Source organism: Equus przewalskii, chromosome 15 (assembly GCF_037783145.1).
Source record: "Equus przewalskii isolate Varuska chromosome 15, EquPr2, whole genome shotgun sequence".
NCBI lineage: Eukaryota > Metazoa > Chordata > Mammalia > Perissodactyla > Equidae > Equus > Equus przewalskii.
This window is the reverse complement of record NC_091845.1, coordinates 48,212,362-48,236,026: the sequence shown is the minus strand read 5'-3', so window position 1 is coordinate 48,236,026 and position 23,665 is coordinate 48,212,362. Positions and strand designations below refer to the sequence as shown.

At 53.1% G+C, this 23,665-nt stretch overlaps 1 protein-coding gene across 4 annotated transcripts in view; it reads right to left on the bottom strand.

Moving 5' to 3' along the window:
- Nucleotides 1-15,671, bottom strand: part of SCN5A (sodium voltage-gated channel alpha subunit 5) — a 99,475-nt gene extending 83,804 nt beyond the window's left edge. For 3 of the 4 annotated variants that reach the window (XM_070577231.1, XM_070577230.1, XM_070577233.1), the window contains exon 1: nt 15,496-15,657. The gene's annotated coding sequence lies outside the window, so the exon portion shown is untranslated. Of the gene's footprint in view, nt 1-15,495 lie in introns of all 4 variants that reach the window. The other variant, XM_070577232.1, reaches the window with a different exon arrangement.
- Between the last annotated feature and the right edge of the window lie 7,994 nt (nt 15,672-23,665).

The window sequence follows — 23,665 nt, the reverse complement described above, 5'->3', positions numbered from 1 at the left end:
CCCATCCCAACGAACATGTCTAAATTCGAGTAGGCAGGAGTGACTGTGTCATCAAGGCCCCTTCATTCTGTCCCCCTCAATGCAAAAGGGAACACTTGCACCTGTTGGTTCCTTAACCAAGCCCACTCTGACACTTGAGGCACTTCTTGAGATGGGTGCCGACACACTCTGGACTGAGAAGGACTCTCTGTGGGGCAGGGATGGGACCTGCCATCTTTTTATCCCAGATCCATGGCATGGCTGGTTCTGAACAAATGAACGATGGAGTGAATGATAAAGAATATGCGGGTGAGGGGCAGGGCATTGGAAGGGACCTCGTGCCGCCCCCTCTCAAGCTTGTCCCTTCTCTAGGAAACCCCCGGGCGCTAGGGAGGGTGGTCAGAGGCCTCCTGGGCCAATGAGGAATTCTGGGCTTCTTTTCTGAGCAGATCCCCAGTCTGGGTGGTGGGGCTCCCCTCAGCGCCATGCGCCTGCATGGGGGAGGGTGCCTAGACTTCACATGCAAGTGCCAACATCTGGCAACTGATGGGGCATGTGTGTCTGCCAAGCAAGACCCAGGAAAATCCTGTAGGGTTTTGGAAACAGCCGGGCAACAACTTTGGAACTGTCATCTAGATGTTGGCACCTGGGTGTACAGAGCTGCAGTGGAGCCCTGCTGAGAGGATCTCAAAGAAATCCCCAGGGTGAGGCATCCTTCCCAAGACGGGAAACACGGACGGACGGAGCATCTCAGGCTCCTCACACCTCCACTCACTCGCCTCCGCTCCAATCTGAACAAACGACAGCCGATTCCAAGTGACAGCAGCACCGGAAAACAGTGATCGCTCATCCACCAGGACGTCCAGCCGGCACAGGCGTGTGACATCAAACCGGGAGAATGCGGCCCCCAGTGGCCTCAAATGATCTAGGACCTGGTGCGAACACGCTCTGCCTATGACATGGAGGCTGAAGAATGTGCTCCTGACTGCCCCACCAAAACAGGATGTGGCCGGCACAGCTCCTGATGGGGACACCACCAGGACGGGGAGGCCGTGTCACCAGTTACCACATCAAACCCGGGAATGGCCGGGCACCAGCTCAAGGGGGCAGGGTGGACACCTGTTAGAGATCTCTGCCAGGACAGAATCCCTTTCCATCAACCAAGGGTCAGCTTTGCCTTGATTTTACTCCTATGAAACATGTCATCAATGACCCACTGAGCTGCTGCCACACCAACCCTTGCACACAGGCTGCAAAGGGCTGAGCCCCAAGCACCACGGATTGCTGTGAAGGAGGCACTTGGCCAGGTGACAGGTAAACAGTGAGCAAACACAACACAGCCAGGCCTCAAAAGGGCGCCTCTGGTCCCTGGAGATGTGCATCATGGAATGTGCGAAGGAGGCTGGAGGAGAGAGGTCCTAGGACCCATGCTTTTAGGAACCACCCCTTCCTTCAGCATCTTGCTCCTCTCTTTCATTCAAGTAAAGTGAAAGGACTACCTTTGTTAAAAATAGCAGATGAGGGAGTAGGTTCCCATTTTATAAACGCATGTCCTTGTCTACCTTCCATCTTTGAGTGAACAAAGAAAGGTGTCTGTAATACTCATCACCAAATGCGAATGGTGATTTTTTTTTCCTTAGCTCGTGGATATTTGGGTAATTTTAAACTTTCGTCTTTGTACTTTTCTTCATTGCTTGAATTATTTATGATGATCTTGTATTATTTTTACAAAAACAATAAAATCACTGTTCTTTTTAATTAAAAAAAAAAAAAGCCAGCCTGGATGACAGCAGCCTTGCAGGGCAATCCTCTCCACACGAGCAATCGCGAGTTCCGTAAATCAAGAAGCCTCCTCTTTTGCTTGGAATTATTTCCTAAAAATAGTGTTCTCTGTCTCACTGTATCCATCTGTGTCCACACGCCTGCAAGGGTTCTGGAGACACGTGTACGCCCATGGACCTGCAGAGGCTCACCAGTAGAGACCGACGTGTGTGTGTGTGTGTGTGCGTGTGCGCGCGTGTGTGTGTGCGTGCCCGTGCCCGCAAACTGACCCTACAGATACATCTGTTCTAGTAAAGGTGTTTTTAAAATTTGTATTGAAATCAATAATTCATGCAGATTGGTGCACATACCCTAAATGCACAAGTGGATGAATTTCCACAAACTGAACGTACCTGGGAACCAGCACCCAGGTCAAGAAATAAATTGTTCCTAGTCCCTCAGACCTGGGTTCCCCTCCAGTCACTAACCACCAGGGATAACCACTCTCCTGACTGCTAACAGCATAGATTAGCTTTGATCATCCATATCATGCAGGGGTTCCTAACAGGCCTTTTGGAGGGATGGGGAAAGAATTCAGGGGGAAATTGCGTCTCACTCTCATGAACTCTAACTGAAATTTAGCATTTCCTTCAATTATGAATGTAGGCAGCAAAATGGAAGTGTCAGCAGTACCCTATCCCACCACAGGTGCTGCAGGGTCCCTCCATGGCCAAGTGGTTAAAGTCCCATGTGCTCCGCTTCGGGGCCCAGTTTCCCAGGTCCAGATCCTGGGTGGGGACCTACTCCACTCACCAGCCATGCTGTGGAGGCATCCCACATACAAAGTGGAGGAAGATTGGTGCAGACGTTAGCTCAGGGCTAATCTTCCTCAAGCAAGGAAAAAAAAGAGGAGGATTGGTAATGGATGTTAGCTCAGGGTGAACCTTCCTCACCAAAAAAAAAAAAATTACAATACTCCTTAGACCCACTGCTAGATTGTATTATTTAATACATTAATAAAGAAGCCCTGACAATGGGGCCCTGGGTCCTCAGAAGCTTCTGTCCCAGCTGGACTCCAGCAGATCACCCAAACCCTTGGGGCTTGGTGGTTTCTGAAACCAGATTCCAGATGATGTTCCCTGCTCCCCAGCAGCCAGGCAGCCTCAGGTTCCAAAATACACCGGCCAAGAGTGTCCTTTGTCTCTGGGTCCCACAGGCGGCTCACGGTGGGCGGGCAGGATCCTTTCCTCCCTTGTTCTCTGTCTCCCGCTGCCTGCACCTGGCTCTGGCCCTGCCCTTCCTTCAGCAGCTCAAGGCCCACGCCCTGCTGTGGTGGAGACTGGCTGAGCTCTGGCTGCAAGGTTTCCGGGGATGCCAGGGAAGGAGGGGTTGGGGGTGGTCTAAGGATGCTCTAGGCTCAGGCCCAGCCATACCCTAAGGCCTAGGAGGTCAAGTCCCCAGCTTTCCAGGGAGGACCCACCCCTAGCTGGGGAAGAGCAGGGGGCCTCTGCCTTGCACAGCTCCATCATGCGGGGGAGACTGGACTTGATCTGATTGAAAGAGCACAGCTCCTCTTCTAGACGCCAGCATTCCGTGACTCTCTCCTCTCACCCAGGACAGCTTCTCCATCTGCACCAGCCCTGCTGCCGCTCCCTGGGCTAGGACAGCTTCTTCCAGCTGACCACTCTCCCTGGGCCAGTTTCCCCTATCCTGTCAGCTTCACTCGAGCTCTAGGGACCCGCTACTCCATCCTGTCCCAAGTTCATCAGCTTCTGCTTACTGGGTGCATCTCTCCCTACATTCTGGTGGTTCCTGAGAGTTAATGGGAACAAACTATGAATGCTCCTTTTCAAACTGGTTCCTCCTTACGTCCCTTCCTCTGACACTGGCTACAACCCCACACCCCCACCAAACTTCACAGCCCCCATCCCCAATGCCACTGCCCTGGGACAGGCATCCTCGTCCCAGCTGGGACCATGCTGATCCCACTACCACTGGCCTCCTCCCTTTTACCTTCCATCCTCCACGTGCAGCTCCCACCACTCCCTGGCCTAGACATTCCCAAACACTTCCCCAGCCCTGTGCGAGGGCAGAGTGACCTCAGGCTCTCCTCACTACCCCATCTCCTCCAGGACACTTCCTCTGACTGCCCACCCACACTGACCTCACTCCTCTGGGCCAGGAGGCTGAGCCCCACCCCCAGTCCTTGCCCCCTTCAGGCCTCAGCTGCTCTCTGACAGGCCATGGGGGCAATTCTGGTCTCCCCAAACAGCCTGAAAGCTTCTCGCGCCCTCCTCTGAGTCATTGGCCTGTATGTATGGATGTCCACATCAGGGCAGAGATATTGTAGGGAAGAATATTGACTGTTCACACCAGACTGGACTGTCCTGGACGGTCTCCTCTTTTTGTCTCTTCAATAGGCCTGCTGGGCGGAAGATTTCCTGAATGCACAGGGCAGAGAGCTGGTTCTCAATCAATGGTGGTTACAAAGCTATGACACAGAGCATGACAGGCTGGCAGCCCAGAGTGCAACTGTGGGTACTGTCTGGGATGGGGCGGTGATATTCAGGATTTCCCCTGTTTTAGCAGTAGAATTCCTGTGTCTGAGATACCTTCAGTCCCAGACAAACCAGGACGGTTGTTCATCTGAGGGGTGAAGAGGGACTCCACTCCGGCCTAACCCCTCCTTGCAGCCCCTTCCTGCCCATTGCCCTCCTGGATCCCGAGGGCAGGCACACTCCAGCGTCCTGAGTCACGTCTGGCATTTTGGTCGCCTTGGAATCAGGAGCCTCTGGAACACAACATGCAAAGAATATTCTTTGCCATGTAAATTTATGCAAAACGCTCGGTGGAAGTGGTTCCTAGGCTTCCTAGAAAATCTCTGCTGGCTTCCTCTGCTCTGGGCTCCTCTCTCTCGCCCTGCAGGCCGGGGTGACCTGGGGCTGGAGCACCCACCACCCTGGGCACTCGTTCCACCTGTGCCCCGGCCCCATGGCACTGCCTCCCGCTGCCCCTCCATCCTAAAGCAAGAGGCTCAGGGAGAGGGTGTGGGTGCCCTTGAAGCAGGGGCTCACTCCCCACAGGTGGAGGGGAGGCACCAGGAGTGACTTCATTTCTTCCTTGAGGAGAACACGTTAAAACTAATTAACACAACTCATGGGCTCATTTTATTAACTGAATGATTCAGTGAACATTTAATCAGCACCCACTGTGTACATAGTCCCACAAATGACATCATAGCATATTTTTCTTCCCAAGGCAATGGATCCCAAATCAACAGGTGATGAAGGGGGAAATGAGGAACAGTCATCAGCAAAGAGACTCCGTGGTGGCTTTTAAGGAAATTTCCACTCAGTCTTGCTGAGACTGGCAATGAGGAAATGCCCTGGGCCAGAGAACCCAGCCCCTGTGTCCAGCTCCGCTTCCCCTCTGCCCTCTTCCTCTCTCCCCCTCTGGAACATTTCCTGTTCCTACGTGGAATAGGGAAGGGGTTAGGGCTGTGGCTTGGAAGCCAGATTGCCCGTGTGAACCTGGGTCCCTGCTACCTGCAGTGTGTTCTTGGGAAAGTTAATTGATGTTTCTCTACCTCAGTTTTCCCATTTGTAGAATGGAGCTAATAACAGTGCCTATTTCACAGGGCTGTTTGAAGCATAAATGTATTAATACTTGTACCTGCTCGGCACATGGAAAGTACTCAATGAATGTCAGCTGCTATTATCATTGTTCTCATTATTTTCCTCCTAAGAGACCCAGCTCAGAGGACCCTCTTCTGACACCCTCCTCGCTGCCCACACCAGCCCTCCCTGACCGGCTGGCCCTTCCCTTCTCTGACTTCCTGACACCCTTGTATGCCTACATTAGCTTTATCACAGGGTAGAATAATTTACTTCCACATCTGCCTCTCCCTTTGGCTGTGTCCTGAGCTCCCAAGGTATGGTCTGGCCCCACACAGGTGCCTAGAAGGGCCTGGTGAATGAATGAATGAATGAATGAATGCCAGATTAACCTTCCTATTGTCCAGCCACTAACCCACACTGTAACCCTGGACAACGTCATATCCCCCCACTTTCTACACCTCAGTTTCCTCAACTCTGAGCTGGGGCGGGTCATCCCAGCTGTATCATGGGCCCATTATGCACCCAGGACTGCATAAGCACTGTTTGTGATCACCTTATTGTACCCTTGCAACAATCCTAGGAGAGGGGTTGGTGGTTTATCCTCATTTTACAAATGAGAAATCTGATGCTCGGAGATTAAGTCAGCAAGACAGTCTGTCTGAAGCCGGCCTGTGAGCCTAACTACTGCACTACATTGCCTCCGACCTCTGAGGTCACAGAGAGCTGGGAGGAAGGGTCATGGTCTATCTGTGGCCCACCCACCTGGACTGAGTGTGTCTGTGATCCCCACTCCAAAGCTGTGAGTTGGCTCCGTCCGCCTCCTCTGAGGCTGGTCCTCCCTCTCTGCAGCCTGGCAGGGCAGGCTCGCCCAGGCCCACGTGTGGGCAGATGCTCCCAGGGAGACCCGGCTCATTTCTGCCCTTGCCAAAGACTCAGCAGTTTCCCTGACAGAAACGACTCCCCAGCAGTTCTTCGCTCCAGCTCAGGCACCTTAGAGCTGCCTCAGCCAACAGGGTAGCCGGCCACTGGGCACACAAGGCTCGGGAGCACTTGGAACCTGGTGAGTGCCGATTGAGATGTGCTCTTGCAAAATCCGCACTGACTCTGAAGGCTTAGTACGATCAAGAACGTCAACCATTTCATTTTTAACTTTTGAATATTGATTACAATTTAAACTGGTAATATTCTGGATATACAGGGTTAAATAAAACATGTTAAAATTAATTTCACCTGTTTCTTACTGCTTTTTAAAATATGGCTACTAGAAAATTTAAAATTGCATATGTGACTCGCATTTGTAGTGCACATTATATCTCTATTGGATGGCACTGCCCTAAATTCCAGCCACCAGGCCCTAAACTCTGACTGAGCGCCACTCCTCAGAGGCTGGGCGTCAGGCCCGCCTGGGGGTGGGGGAGGGGAGGAGCAAGAAATGGACGGGGAGGAGGGGTGGGATGGTTGAAGAGTTGTCCTCACCAGATCAGAAAGTGGCCACCCCAGTTTCTGGCAGTGGCTGTGGGTGGTTCTGCAGGCTTAAGCCACAGGTTGGGATGGTGGGGGGGAGGGGCAAGGGGGCGGGTCGACAGCATGTTTCAGGCCATCCCTCCCGCCCAGGCAATTATCTGCAGAGTCCTGGCTCTCCCGGGGTAACGGCTTGGACAAAGGCTCGGCGGGGGTGCCAGCTGGTGCTCGTGGCCTGTGCATTCAGGTCCTTGCTCCCAGACCAAAGGCACATTGGCACGTCCTTGTGCGGGGCCTCTGCTAACCGGCTCCCTGCAGGCTCCACTCCTTTGAGGTTGCACAGGCATTAACCCTGTCCGGTCTAGAGCCTGGTCCTGGGGAAGGGGGATCCTGAGGGGTTCCCTTCTCTAGTCCCTACCCCAGCCCCCAGCAATCTGGGGAAGTCCTGCAGAATCATCCTCATCCCTCCCAGAGGCGAACACGCCCACCCCAGAAGCCGGGGATGCCCTCATTTACATACATTTGCATCTCATTTATTCCGACGCTCAGGCTGGAGCCGCGGCTAATTTAGCTGACAGGAAAACTCCACCCGCGGGCTCTGCCGAAGTAATTCCCCAGGCAGGGATGAAACCGGGGGCCCTGAGACCACGCTGCCCTCCGGAGTGGGAGCTGAGGGGAGAGCCGGTATGGGGGGAGGCGCATCTATGGCCTGAGCCCTGGATTCAGCCCAAGCCCCCTGCCTTCTCGTCGGTCTCCCCCACAGTAAAGACAGGGGTCGGGGGCTTGGAAGCTGCCCATTCATTTCATCGAATGTTCGGTGGTGTTTCGGTGCCAGGCCACAGGAACTGCAAACTCCCCAGCTCGTTCAGGGCCCCCTCCACAGGGCACACGGCATCCCATTCCCCTCAAACCTGAGCTTTCCTTCTCACCCCCTTTACTGCTTCATGCATAGGAGATCTATTATACCGTGCTGAGCGGCACTGAGCTGTCAGTCAAGGCCTAGAACCGCCCCGCCCTGGGGTCTCCAGGAGGGAGCCCGGAAGATCTACTCCTGGGACCCCACAGTCACCTAGGCTCACTTGCGCCCCAGACCCCGACCATCTACACCCTCACAATACACACAATGGGGCCAGAAAAGTGCCCACCTGGGGCCAGGAAATGCCTTCATAGCAAACAGTTGCCCACAAGACAGCAATCAGCATCCTGTCTCTCTCCAGCCCAGTTTCTTCCAACTCATTTTTCTCAATACCTGGGCTGAAAAAAGGCTTCACAGGGGAACTGTGCACCGATGCCATGGCAACCAAGGCATTTATGGGGCACCTACTGTGTGCACTGAGGGTGACAAAAATGCCCCCAGAGAAACCTGGGAGGCCCAGGCTATAGGGCCTCTTCGTCCTCAGAGGGAGAAAAGCCAATCCACCAATACACAAAATCTACGCCACAAGAGTGTCCATGCCACAGGACAGCCAAATGTGCAACCCTTTTTCCTTAATACTCTTTTAAATTGAGGTATAATATATATACAAGAAAATACAGTTTTTAGGTGTACAGTTGAACGCCTTTTAACAAATGTATAAACCATACCTGTTTAACTACTACCCCAATTAAGATAGTAAACATTCTGATCGTCCCCAAAAGTTCCCCACTGCCTCTTTTCAGTCAACTCTTCTGATTTCTATCACTGTAGATTAGTTTTGCCTGTTCTGGAACTTCACATACACGGAACCATACGGTACGGGCTCTCGTGTGTCAACTGTTCCTGCTCAACATAATGCTTTCGAGATTTTTACTTTGTTTTTGTTGGTGAGTGGCATCTAATTACCTGTGCAATGCACTGAGAACACAAGTGACCCATCTGGGGACAAGGCCTTAATTCAATCATAAAAGGCGAGGGCTGGAGGGGACCTGAAGTCCAGCTATCTTCGGGGATGGTCAGCCCCAGGGGATCCTTCAGGAGTGTTTTTCTCTCCCTCTCTCAGACATTTCCTGAAATGGAAGCTCAGCAATTATACCTCTAATAGGCACCCAGGCAGGCAAGCGCGGAGTGGGGGCTTTCCCTGGGTTTGCAGTTTTGTTAGCAACTAGCTGTCGCTTTGTTTAACTGGCAGTCTATGCCGCATCTGATGCAGCACGGTGGCAGGGCTGGTGCTGCAAATGGCCAGCTGAGCTCCGGTGCCTTCTTCCGCTCAAGTCTGCCTGTGGTGAGCGAGCCTCTGACCCTCGGCCTCCCTGCACCCCAACACCAGCTGGGTGTCCCTTGGGTGGGGCCCTGGGCCCAGCAGGGAATGGACTGAGGGCTGCGATTCTTCCTGGGAGTAGGCCCAGAGGGCGGGCACTTTGGCTCTGAGGGGTTCCTCGGGACCACTGTCCTGCCATCCACCCGGGGCTGGGGCTTTGATGGCCAAGCAGGAAGTAGTGATTGGGCTGGGCTGGTCCCTCCTGTGTTCTGATTTTTTCCCCCCATCTTAGATTGTCCAGGGCACCTCCCAGCCCGGCCTGGGGGAGATGGCTAATGCAGCCTGAGAATGGATTTGGTGCCTCAAGCCAGATTACCTCTCCCTGCCTTGCCATCCCTTTGAAAACTGCCTCTTGAGCCAGGCTCTTCCCTCACACAGAACTTCGAGGAATCAATACTCGCCAGAAAGACGTTTACCACCCTCCTGATGCCAGGAAGAGCCTTTCTACTGTTCAAATCCATTCCCAGAAAGCACAGGGACTGCCTGGGCAAGGCCTGGGTGGGGCCAGGGAGACACGGCCCTGCGCTTATCATCATCACCTGCATCCTGTGTGACCTTGAGCCTATGGGGTGACCAGCACCGGCCCATGGCCTCCCATGGTTGTAAGGAAGGGAGTGAAAGCCCTTGGAGATGACAACAGCAGGATCTCGAGCGGGTGAGGGACCTCCCTGAGCCCACACAGACGCCATAAGAACAGCTCCATCCTTCCCCTCGGTTAATACCCCTGCAGGGACTCAACTTTCCACTGCCTCCCTGGGAGACTTAATCAGGAGAGAAATTGAAGAGGAGAGAAAGAGAAAGTCCAGCCTCAGAGCATAAACATTCTCTTCCCACAAAAGGCCCACAAACATGATCTGATCCCTTTCACCTCTCCAAATTCTGCGCATCTTCCATGGCTAGGCTCCAATCCTACCTCCTCCAGGCAGCCTCCCCTGGCTGCTCTGGGCCACAGTGACCTCCCACCAGGGAGGCTCAGCTCCTGCCTCCAACCTTGCATTTTCTCTGTCCTGGGCAGATCTCTCTCTGGCCCAGGGGGTGAACCTGGGAGGCGCTGAGGGTCCTAGATACCCCCTTCTGCCCATCCAGCGTAGTAAATAGAGTGAGGAATGGAAAGGAGAGATTGATGAACTGTCCCACTGGACTCTGGCTTCAACAATCACAACTAAAACTTCTGTTGGGCTTCGGTACACTGGATGCCCGTCCAGGAAACGAAGTTAGAGGTGGGGAGGCTGTGGACACCCAGCTCCCCAGCCCATGGCTGTGACTGCATGGATGGGGCGAGGGCAGGCCCAGCAGGGGAGGTGATACAAGTTTCAAAGTGTCCATGAGTCAGACGGTTCCAGTGCGGTGCCAGCCTCAGTACCTGGCCCACAAAGCCTGGTCCTTACCTCCCGCCTCCATTTGAGGGTCCCAGACCCCAGGAATTGATGTGGAGTCCCATAAATAGCACCCATTCCATATTGATCATCTTAAAAAGACACGGTATGTTCTAGGTCCACAGAGAGGAGAGTTGTGTCTAAATATAGTCTCATCCCCAGGATCTGCTGCCAGCCTGAGGAGAGTGGTGTAAGCCGTGCACAACCAAAGGGGCAGTCTGAAGGCGCAGACAACGGAAAGGGTTGGGGGTGGAAATAGAGGCTGGGAATCTCTCCATCCCCACCCTACTCCCTCTGCTCCAGCCACAGCAGCCAACCCTGCCTCAGGGCCTTTGCACTTGCAGCTCTCTCTTTATATGATATTTTTCTCCCAGATCTCCTCAGGATTGGTTCTTTCTTATTACTCAGGTCTCAGTTCAGTTTCTCCTTCAAGAGGCCTTCCCTGACCAGCCAGTCTAGTCAATCCCATCTCTCCATCACATCGTCCTGTTTTATTTCCTTCATAGCACTGCTCACTATCAAAAATTATCTTTCTTATCTATTTGTTTAGTAGTATCCAATCGATCTTTCCCCAATAGTATGTAAACCATGTTCATGAGAGCAGTTATTGTATCTGAATTGTACACCTTCTAGAATCTTCCATGGCACAGAGTAGGTGCTATACATCCTGTCCAGGCTCTCCTCCACCACCGCAGGCTGAACTCTGCCTCAGAGAGTTCACTCACTCCTCAGGCCAGTCTGGGCTGGCAGAGGGCAGTGGGCATCCAGTCCGTGGTTCACTGCGGGACCCGCCTCCCTGTGACTGCTCTGCTCCCTGCGGCGTCCGCGTCCAGCCTCTGTCCACAGGCTGCCCCCTGGCTTCACCTTCTCTCTCTGCCACCTTCGTGGATTCTGCCACAGGCCTCTTACCCAAGCCCCTCTACTCCTGCATACCTGCTCTAGATGACCTCATCTTGTCTCCAGACACCGCTTTCTGGAACACTTTCTCTCCTCAGAGCAAGATCTCCCTCCCTTCCAGCTCCCGGCCCCCAGCAGGAATCACGGTTCCTGCCATCAAAATCTCCCTCTCAGAGATTCACAGGAAGAATCATTTCACCCCGGGTCTTCCTGGCTGGCCCACTGGACAAACCAGAGCAACTGAGACCCCATGGGCACAATTTTAACTCACAGACCTCCCGCCCTCACTGCAAGGGAGAGGCATTTTCCCACAAGCAGCCACACGTGGACGCACTGCATGGACACGCACGCCTCCAGTGTCCACTCCAGGCTCTCCCTACAACTCTCCGCTGACCCCACCCCTCACCAGCACCCCTCTATCTCTCTCCTCCCTCTTAAATCATCAAACTCTTTGAAAGAGCTGTCTACACATGCTGTCTCCACGTCCTCACCTTCTGCTCACTCCTCAATTTACTCTGAACTGGCTTCCATTCTCACCAATTCATTCATTCATTCATTCATTCATTCATCAATGACCCCTCTGTGCCGGGCATGCATTAAAAAGGAAATTTCTGTTGCCAAGGCCACCAGCACCCTTACTCTTGTTCAATCTAGTGGACACTCGTTTTTGAATGATGCATTCTTTTTTATCTATCCATGAACTTCTCAGAACGTATTTTTTCTCTCAGCAGAAAGACATGGATGACTCTCCTTCCTCCTGGGATGTGTGTCCTCCTTGCTTCCTGTGACACCTCCTGCTCCTGGCTCTTCTCCCACCTCTCTGACTGCTCCTCCCCAGCCTCCTTTGCAGAATTCTCCTGCCTCAATTGTTGGAGTGCCTCGGGTCTCCGGATTCAACCCTCCTCTCTCTCACCCTCTTCACCACATTAGGATCACCCGGGTGCTTTTAAAACTACTGATGCCCAGGCCTTACCCCAGAGTCAAATGAATTAGAATCTCTGGGCGTGGAGCCGGGACATAGGGTTTCTTTCTTTTTTAAGCTTTCCAAGTGATGCTAATGTCGCCAGCGTTGAGAACCACTGGTCTGCGCTCTTGCTGGACAATCTAATTCACTGCCATGGCTCCAATGACGAGCTTTCACAGACGATTCCAAGTTCCCACCTCCAGCCCACATCTCCTTCCTGAACGCTGGACCCCTCCCTCAACTGACTGCTGGATGTTGGCCTCTCTCCCGGCAAGCCCTACAGGTTCAAATCAGAACCTGAAAGAGCCATCGCTTCTCCTTTGTTCTCCACCAAGCTCGCCAACGCAGCTTCCCCTGCCCATTTACCCCTCACAGTGTGATCCGGCGCTGTGAACATCACTCAGTGAGCAATCGAAGTTAGGGATGGGAGAGTGGCATGGCCCTTAACAGAGAAGAAAGCTGGGACGCCACAGGTTCTATTCCCTGTGGCAACCTGTCTGTCCCTCTCCTTCAACGGAAAGACCTTGGACGGCACCCATGGTCTGCCCTGGAGAGGTAGTACAGTGAAGAGCGGATGTTCGGACCCCCGCGCTCAAACTCAAGTCCTGCTACTTAGCAGACGTGTGACGGTGAGCAAGTTACCTAACCTTTCTGAGACTTCAGTTTCTCCATCTGCCAAACGGTCATTATTATGGTCCCTACCTCCAGGACTGATGCAAGGATTCAGTGAGATGAGACTTATAAAGTACTTAGTGGCCAGCAGAAAGCACTCAGTGAATGTTAGCTATTTTTAGTACCATTACTGAGGATAAATTCCCAATTCCTGAGCAGAGCTCACAAGGGCTTCCGTGACTGTGATCTTGGCTTTATCTTCTGCTCTTTCCTCCCTCAAACCATGGGACCCAATGGGTCACTAAACTAACAATTATGCTGTTTCACATCTCTGTGCTTTTGTACATGCTGATCCTGAGGGCTGCACCGAAACTTCGCCATCCAGAAAACTCCTATTCATCCTTCAAAACCTGGGTGGAAGGTCATTTTTGTTAGACAGATACCCTTGATTCTCCTGGCCCAAGGTAATCACTCCTCCTTCGAGTGGACTATGGGGACACATTTCTATCATCGCACACCTTTCCAATAAGCTTCCCAAGGGTCAGCAGGAACTAGCTTCCTGTGAACAAAACAGAGACTGCCAATTCCCACTATCTCAGGCTGCCCCCATGACTCCCTTCTCCTTGGATTGCCCAAGCACCAGCCTCCCCTGCTCCCCAACTCCCAGCTGTCTCGGGTGTCCCAGCTTCCCACCACTCCTCCAAGCTCAGTCTTCATGCTGAGTGAGTCAATATTGGAATTTTTCCAGAGGAGCTTCAATCACCACACAGAGACAGGGCCAAGCACCCCAGAGGCACAGCAGCTGCCCATGCCACATTGGGCTGGATGCTGGTTCTTGGTATGCCAGGGCCAATCCCTCTTCTGCTCAGATCCTCTTGGGTCAGTGCTAGACCAGTTTGGCTCCCAAGAAGTAGATCTCAAGGAATCTTCACCCTAAGTGGTGCCTCAAATTCACTCTCTCTCTAGGTGACCTTGGAGAAGTCCTTGACCCACTCTCAGCCTCAGTTTCCTCCTGTACAATGTGGTGATGATAGGGTTAGACTAAAAGTTCAGTGAGGCTTATTTCAGCATAGGGCTGGCCATTCTAGCATGAAATTTGTATTCTTTGCCCTGGCTGTCCCCTGACCCTGCTTTCCCCACGCTCCTGTGACAGCAGCATGGCATAAGCGATCAGCCTGTGCCACCCTCATTCCACCTTCCAGCTCCATGACCACCTGCTCACGTGCACCTGCCCAATTCTAACTGGGAGGATTTGAGGGCAGCAGCAAGGGCCTGGGCTCCTGGTCGCCTGGGCCTCTGCTGCTCCGTGTCCCTCTGGATCCTGGGGGACAGTGGGAATCAGGGAGAGGGCTGAGGTGCTGAGCATGGTGGGGTCATTTGGTGTGCCTGTCTCCACCGTGCTGTCTAGGCCCACTGTGGGAGGTGCTTGGGGTCTCAGCAGGAGGCGAGGAGACAGCTGGGGAAATGGAATGCCAGCCCAAGCCCCCAAGAGGAGACTGATCCCACCACCCCAGGCTGCTCTCAAGGCACTAAGGAGAGAAGATCAATTCCTTCCTTACACAACCTCAGTCATGGTGTCTTGATTCGCGGTGCACTGGCCTCCAACAGGTGTTTGCAAGGCGGGCCTATGGCCAGGGCCTTGTCGCCAGCAGCCCCCCCACCACTACCACTCTCCACACCTCGGCCCCCACAAGGATAGGCACCTCCACTTCTTCCCTGGGCGCCACCAAAGACCGTCAAATAACAGAGGACAAGAGCTGCCTCCCCGCAGGGCGTGTGAGTCTGCCCGGGTCAGAGGGGTCAGAGCAAGGAGGGCAGAGAACTCTTCCCAAACCCAGCGCACAGGCATCTCCGCTTTTGAGAGCACACGAAGATCTCTCCGCCTTCCCGGCGCACAGAGACGAAATGAGGCCCCATTAGGGCGTCAGAGGGCACAGAGATCTCTGTGGTCGGAGCGCGCAGAGAGAGGACACACACACACACAGATCTCTACCCTCTCAGGGCGCACAGAGATCTGTTCCCGGTCAGGACAGGCAGAGATCTCGTCCCAAAGAGGACACCCCCAGCGGACGGCTCCGCCGGCCCGGAGAAACGGGGTGTTTGGCCCCCTCCCCCATTCCCAGCCCTGCTCGGTCAGCTTCCCCACTCTCTGGAACCACACTCACTGCGCGCCTAGTCGCCGCTCTGACCTTGGGGTCTCCGGCCTCGGGAATCCGGGTCCCAATCCCAGACCCTCCCCGAGCGTGCGCCAGGGTCGGCCGGGAAGCCGGGGCCGCAGCTCCCCCCTCCCCCGGCCCTCGACAGCGCACTGGGAAACCCGGAAGGAAAGGGAAGGGGAGGGGGCGTACGGCGGTTAGAGACGCCCTCCCCCCGGGGGACCCCCTCCAGCCAGGCTGATCTGCGCCCCTTCTTCTCCCTCTCCCACCCTCAGTGGGGAGTGACGGGGGAGGGAGCTGCCGGGCGGACCCGGAGCAGGGGAGGGGGCGCGCAGAGGCTGGAGGCTCCGACCCTCGGGGAGGAAAGTTGGGCGGCGGCGGGCGGAGGGGGCTCCGGCCCGGCAGGGGCTGCGGGGCGCGGGGGCGCTCGCTCACCTGCTGGTCCCCCGGCCCGGGCCCCGGGATGGGCGGCTGCGGCTCGGCGCGGACTCGGCTCGGCGCGGGGCTCGGGGCACTGGACGCAGGCTCAGGGGCCCCGGGGGTGCGATCCCCGCATCCCACGGGCGCCGCCGCCGTCTCGGCTCCGCCGCTCGGCTCGGGCTCCGGGGCTCGGCGGGCGGCGCGGGCTCGGGCTGGGGGCGGGGTCGGGGGCGGGCCCCGCCTGGGCTCGGCCTGGGGCTTGGGGCCCCGGGCTGGCTCCGCCTCAGAGCGACGCGCCCGGCCCGGCACGTGGCGCTCCGCCCGCTCGGAGGGTGAACCCCTCGGCACCCGCCGGGGCGCACACCCCCACGCGGACCCGGGGGCGCCCCGCCGCCGACAGCCGCCCACGCGGGCACGGACAGACACACGCAGACACGGGCACACTCTGGGGTACACGCGCAGCGACCCAGGGACGCTTCGCCACACATAGCCACCCACGCGGGCACAGATAGGCACACACTGACAAACATTGGCACACACCACGGCACACGCCGGAGTATACACGCACACATCCTCACTGACTTGGAGACCCTACACCAGACACCCACCCCGTGGACACGGACATACCCTGACACTTGCACACTGACACGCAGACACCCGTGCTGAGACAGACATACCAACATATGCACACCTGCACCGACACAGACACACACCTGCACACTGAGACAGATACACGCAGACACACACACAAACACCCACATGGACACAGGCAGACACATCATTGACAAACACTGGCACTGAGGCAGACACACTGACAAACTAAGTGACACCCACATGATTCAGAGACACACATCCAGTGACAGACACACACACACACACACACAGAACCATATTATCCTAGAGACATACACACGGACAGCACACAAGTCTGCACAAAGGTAGACACCTATACTGACACATGCACTGACAGAAACACACCCCGAGACCAGAAACAAGGACACAACCGACAATCACAGAGACACCCTCGCTGAAACAGACACACACTCACATTCACCCTGTTGAGCTACATTCAACCTACACCTTGACGCACAAGGAGACACATGCTGACACTGAGGTGGACGGATAGACACTGTCTCTCACTCACAGACACACAGATATGTACACTGACAAACACAGTCGCTCACACACCCAGGCTGACCCACAGGGAAACATACCCAGGAACACACCTCTTTGTTTAAACAAACAGGCCACCAGCTTTTGCCCGTAGGCCAGTAACATCACTGGAAGAAACAGAATGCTTCACCCTGCACGGTGGCCACGGCCCAGAGTGTCACAGGAGCACACGTAAGTACACACACAGACACACACACACAGCCTTTGTCTTCTTTCCTAGCAGCATTGTACTCTCTCCTGACACATTTTCAAGGCTCCCAGAAGTAAGAATCACTCTTGGAGGGCAAAACGGCTGCTGAGGTGTCAGAAGGCACCAACGTGCTGTGCTTGGGAGCTCAGGGCTGCGACCTACCCCTCCATTATTGGGATCTTGGAGAGGTCACCAGGGGACTATTGTCCCTTTGAGACCTGGCTCTGGAGCTCCAGGGGTCTCTGGGTGCCTTACACATATACTGAGAAGCTACCCATGCTTTCGGGAGGGGCCTGGACGGCCAGCCCAGGATGGGGGAATCAGTAAGAAAATCAGTCTACAGGAAAGTTCAAGACACAGGACCCTTTCTGGCCCTGGGTCAGGTAGGGTGGCTGGCCAGAGGACGGATGAACCATGTATGGGCTTCTAGCCCCTGACGGGGCTCAGGTTGGCCAGCATCTCCCACTAGCGGCCAGAGCAGGAAGAGCAGGCAATGTCAAATTTTCAGCCTGAGGTCAGGGGACCCACCTTCCCTGGGCTCACACCTCCTGAGGTGGGAGAAGAGGGCAGTAGAACGGGAGCCCTCTCTAAGGTCTTCCACCACCAGCTTCTGGGCCCCAGAATGAAGATTCAAGCTTGCAAACGGACATTGGGACAAGCAGGAGACTGAGCTAGAACGGAGGCTGCTGGGGGTGGGCATTAGAGGGCCCTCTGCTTCACCTACCTCTAGAAGAGCTGGGATTTTCACATTCCTCCTTAGTGCTGGGCACTTGGATGTTGCCAGCAGGAGGTGTGAGCTAAGCCCCATGAATCTACATGCAGCCCAGATTGATGGAGGGGAGAGATGCCCGTGAGAGGGACAAGCCAGAGCTGCGACGCTATGGAGATTCAGCCAACATACCTGGTGGTCTGAGAGAGGCCACGGAGGGCAGGAAAGGGCAACAGCCTGGAGACGGGGCACCTCCTCCAAGGAACTCTTGCCAAGATCTGGGCGACTCCCTTCTCTTCGCCAGACCTCGTCTAATTAAAGCAGGAACATGGAGTCAGCAGTCAGAGAACAATCAAAGGTTTTAAAAGCCAGTTTCCTAGCCCACTGTTGCCCCCACCTCAGGTTGAAAATTGGGTTAGGTACGTTATCGTTGTGCATCCACACAAGACTCCTCTCCTGTATTACTTTCTTTTATTTCTTCCCCTGCTACTGCTACCTCACTGTCACCCTCCCCACACAGGCACCCTCTGTAATAGCTATAGCAGGTCTCTACACCTCTTTGTAAAACATGTAGCCATATTGTCGTTTGTGCCTATGTGTTTTCTGTTTTTACTGCCCTAGGCTTTTCTTTTCTATTTCACTTCTATTGAACTATAACCTACATATGGAAAAGAGCATAAACCCTGTGTGTTCAGCTCAAAGGTTGTCACTAGTCGAACACGTCCCTATAACCAGCACACAGGTCAAGAAAGCAAACATCACCAGCACCCCAGAAGTCCCCTTCATGCCCTCTTCCTGTCGCCACCACTTCTCCCCAGTGTTGACTATTATGCTCACATCAGATTCCTTATGTTAGTCTTGCCTGGTTTTGATACTTATTTAAATGGAAACACATGGCACAAACGCTTGTGTCTGGCTCCTTTTGATCAGCTGTAGGTTTATGAGATTCACCCATATTGCTGTTTGTAGTTACAGTTTGCTTGTTCTCATTGCTGTATAGAATTCCATGGTATGAATATGCCATGATTTATTTATCCATTCTACTGCTGATGGGTGTTTGGTAGTTTCTAGTTGGGGTTACTAGGAATAGTACTGCTACGGCACATTCTAGTACATGAATTTTGGTGAACACAGGTATGCGCTTCTGCCAGGTACATACCTGGCAGTGGAATTGCTGGGTCATGGGAGAGCATGGTCACTTCTGGTCGACACTGCCAAACGGTTTTCCAAAGTGGTTCTACCAATATACCCTGCACCTGCAGTGAATGTATGAGAATTCTGGTTCGTCTGCATCCTCCAGCATTTGGTATTTTTATCTTTTTCATTTTAGCCACTTGAGTGGGTGTACAGTGGTTTCGCGTTGTGGTTTTAATTGGCATTCCTCTGATGACTAATGAAATTGAGCACTTTTTCATGGTTTATTGGCCATTTGTGTGTATGTGCTTTTCATTTATATAAATGGGTATTGTTCTAACTTTGATTCTTTTTCTTATGTTTCTCCCTAGCACTCTGCTTTTGAGCTCTATCCATGTTGTGGCGTAGGCAGCTTATTCTTTGCTTCTGATAGCTGCAGGGTGTTCTGTGTTATGCGTCCACTGAACTTTATTTATCCATTCCCCTAGAGATGGATGGTAGGTAGGATTGAAGATGGTAAGTGGATGGAAGAGTAGTAACTGGCTTGTGTTTCTGTTTTCTTCACTCTGCTAAGGCCCGAGGTGGGAGCAGGTGAAGAACCCACAAACACTCAGGACTGGGCATCTTAGATGGCAGAGGTGCAAGTTGGGACTGAAAACAAGAGGCCTAGTGTAAATCTCACACAAAGACCTGTAGACCCAGAGACACCTGGCACTGCCCCCGGCCCCCACCCAGCCAGAGACTGGTTCCCCCATCCAGCCAACTGCTTCTGGCTCTGGGTGGGGGTGTCTGGCATAATGGAGGCAGGAGTGAGGAGCCTTACTGAAAGTAAGGGGATCTAGGGAGACCCCTGGTTTCCTGCCTCCACTCAGTGCCAGAACTCTGGCAAAGCCTTGGGGAATTCCATGTTGACACCATGCCCAGCCCAAGAGAGAAGATGTTGGATAGATCCTGGGCACCCGTCCAGCCACCCCCACTGTAGAGCCCACCTGTCAAGGAGCTCTGCTCGCTCCACATTCATTCCCACCCATCTTTCTCCTTGCCTGTCTCTGCTATGAGGCTGTACAAGCTAAGTGATTTGCCTTTCCAGCTTTCCTTGTACCCAGTGCTGGCCGCGTGACTCAATAATGGCCACGAGTCATCAGCAAAGCTTTGCTGGGGAAGGGGTGGTTTCTAGGAAAGCATTTACATTCCTGATAAAAGAGGAAAGGAGCAGCTGGATGAGCTCCCTTCCCTCTTTCCCTTCTTCCTGCCTTGAATGAGGGCAGGATGCTTGGAGCTGACAAAGCCATACCACAACCATGAAGGTAAGGCCAGGAGATATGCAGGCCTTGGCCCTGATGACAATGAACCCTAGAGCTCACACCTTCATACTTCTCTCTTACTCTTTGTGTAAACAAATGAGACCAGATTCTCTGTAATCGCACCCGGAGTGGATTGGGTGTGAAGCATCTGGAAGCCCGGGTGCTCCTAATACAGACTGTTTACCAGTTCTCCTGTTGTTAGTCAACCCTCTCCCCTCTTTCCAAGGTACCTATGCCTGAGTCCCGGGAACTTTCCAGGGTTTTGAAGAGGAGGGTGTCTTTTACTTTCTTTTGGCCCCTCTCCCTCTGGGAGCGCTTCCAATTCAGCCTTCCCTGCTCTGCTGTCACTTATCACTCAAACTTCCCAAAAGTTGTCGTCACATCTACTGCTGTTTCATCTTCCATACTTTTTGTCCTTGTAGAGTTTATTAAAATTATTATTAGGGGGCCGGCTCATGGCCTACGGGTCCTCCCCATCAGCATCCTGGGTTCAGTTCTGGGCGCCGACCTATACCACTTGGTGGCCATGCTCTGGTGGTGACCCACAAAGAAAACAGAGGAAGATTGGCACAGATGTTAGCTCAGAGCGAATTTTCCTGAAGCAGAAAGAGGAGGATTGGCAACAGATGTTTGCTCAGGGTGAATCTTCCTCAGAAAAAAAAAAAAGTCAAGAGAGAAAAAAAGTATTTCACTGTTATTTTAGTGAAATTTCAAGAGATGTCTTCAATCCACTATATTTTGAAGAAAGTCCTCCATTTCAGTTTCTACCTCAGTTAATTTTAAGTGGTAATCAGACATTATCCTCATGGGTTGTCAGCGTTCTCCTCAGGAGAGACTTTGCTTGAGTAGTCGAGACCCTCTTAGGAGGGGCAGAGAAAAAGAAAAGTTTTCATGGTCAAGGGCAAGGACATGGCGTGTTTCCAAAGGGGATGGTGGCCTGATCCCCCCTTTATATCTAGATGATGGACAGGCTAACACTCTTATCTGAGGGACCATTGCAAGGGGGTATCTGCTGTCTCCTACATGTGACCTCAGCCCTGGTCAGACACACACCCCCCTCGCTTCTGCTGCTCCCCACCAGCCCAAATGATGCTGGTCTCTAGATGAGGAAAGGCCGCCCCTTCCTCAAGACACTCGACTGCCATCTGCTGGAGAGTTGAGAGAAAGTAGGCATAAATCTTTGATGACTAGGAATGTACATCATGCCTCATGATTATGTGAAGCCCAACTGTATGTGGAAGGCTGCTTCTGCCTCCACCTCACCCATCTCCTCCTTATGAAATGCTGTCACTCCCCCATCAGCCCTGGCCATTGTAGTGAACTAGAGAGCAGGGCTTGGAGGGTCGGAAGCTCAGATCAGATTCATCACTATTGTCCATATGACCTTGGATTGGACACATAACCTTTCCGGACTTCACTTTACTCATATATAAAATGGAAAAATTATCTGCCCACCTCATTGCATTGTTGAGAGGGTCAAATGAAATAACATCTGGAAAAGTGTTTGAGAAGTGGAATAAATATTTTATGGACTGAACTTGACAGTCTTACTAAAGGCTGTTCACCCTTTGCCTTTGGTTGGGTTCCCTGGAAACCAACTCTGAGATGGAGACTTGCGTGCAGGAGGTTTCTAGGGAGTGCACTCAGGAACAACATCCACAAGGATGTGAGGGAAGCAGGGCTGGGCAGAGGGAGAACTTGATGCCCAATGCAGTTACAACCTCAGCCTCAGCCAAGCCCACAGGAAGCTCTGGAGCTGGATGACCCTTTGGAGTTATCCCAAATTAAGGCCAGAAGAGAGTGAGCAAGCTTTTCTACCTCTACTTCAACCAGTCATTGTGGTGGGCTGCTCCTGCCGAGGGGCCATCACCTTGGGTGAGGCCATTCCCTTGAGGCAAGGGCAATGCCTAGAAAGGGGCACAGCTGTGAGGCATCAGTAGCCACGCTCCCAGCAGCTGGAGGGACAGTGGTACCTCGATCCTAAGAGGGATGCTGGGCAGCTAGCCACAACATCCCTCTACCCTTGGTGGTATATGTGGGGTAGTGTGTTGTTCTCAGTGGATGTGACATGGAAGGTATAAGAAAAGAGCCAAAAATTGATTCTGTACACTGAAGAACCTTCCTGGGTTTGGGTTTTGTAGAGCAGGAAGCACCAGACTGCTGTGGCTGGGATAGGCTTTCCTGGGCATTGTCCCTTCCACTCAGCTGGCCTTTCTGACAGCCTTACCTGCACAGAGCATAATCCATAAAAGTATGTCCATGTCCACCTAGGGCAGCCTGCTTCTCCACATTCCGTCGCATTCCACAGAGGACACGTAGTCACCCCAGGTTCTGCCACCTTCATGACGGTGCCATGGCCACCCTGTGTCCTGTCATAGTTCCTGTCAAATACAGAGGTGGAGGTGAGGAAGAAATCAGTGCACGCGATTCAGAGGCTACAAACCAGAGTCGCCGCACCTGATTGCAGCCCACAGATGTGGTTTTCTTGAGGGGGTTGCAGGTACAGTGTGTCAGGTAGTTTATAATACATTGAAAATCTTTAGCTGAGACACGCACTCTCCAGTTCTCTTTGGTTCCCACCATTCCTTGTTGTCTAATGTTTATTAACGTTACCTGCATGGCCCTGCAGGCATTTGACTTTTTCTCTCCCGGATTAAGGCCAAGCAGCCCCATTAGGACTCTGGATCACCCAGTGTGGTCACGTGAGCTAGGATCAGAAGTAGGCAGATGCTGAAGGGAGGGCTGGGAATTCTGGGCTCTGGGCAGCCTGTGTGTTGCGATGAGCAAGCAGGTAGGGGGCAGGAATGAGATTGAGGTTGGTGGGGAGGAGGATGCTGGTTATAGAGGAGCTGGGGGGCCATGCTCAGAGCTGGAGACCCCCGCCAGATAGGCATTGTGGTTGGGGACTGAGTTTCCACCAGAGTTTTATTTTTATATCTTTAAGAAACAGTTTTATTGATAAACACAACATGGATGAATCTCAAATGTGTTATGCTAGGTGAAGGAAGCCAGTTTCAAAAGATTGCATCCACCATGTGATTCCCTTTATGTGACATTCTGGAGAGGGCAAAATTAAAGGGACAGGAAAGAGATCAGTGGTTGCCCAGGGTTGGGGTGGAGGGAGGTGTGGGGTTGACACAGAGGGCCAGCATGAGGGAGGGAACATTTTCAGATGATGGAACTTTTCTGTATCTTGGCCATGGTGGTGGTTACATGATTCTGCATTGATCAGAACTCAAAGAACTGTAACAAAAAGGATGAATTTGCCTGAAGGTAAATTAAAATAAACAAAAGTTTTAAAAATGAAAAGGAAGACACATTTACCTTTTTAAATGGAAGTGCTACTTCCTTCAGGAGTGTGTGAGTGTGTGGTGTGTGAGTGGAAGAGAAACAAGAGGGATGTGTGGTTCTTGAAGAGATGGTGGTCAGAGCCGCCCTTCTGAGCCCCAGAGAGCTGAGACGGTCCCTGGCCTTCAGGTATGCAGTCTCTGCTGCTCTGTACATGAGCTTCCACTAAAGGCTCTGGTTGCCCAGAAACAGGGGTCGTGGACTTTGAAACGAAAGACTGTTTTTTCGTTCTGTTCTGTTTTGTTTTTCGGTCAGACATTTCCTCGCCAGTGCTGCGGTGGTAGAGAAGAGGGGAGGGAGCTAGTGAACGAGTCCTTGCCCCACACT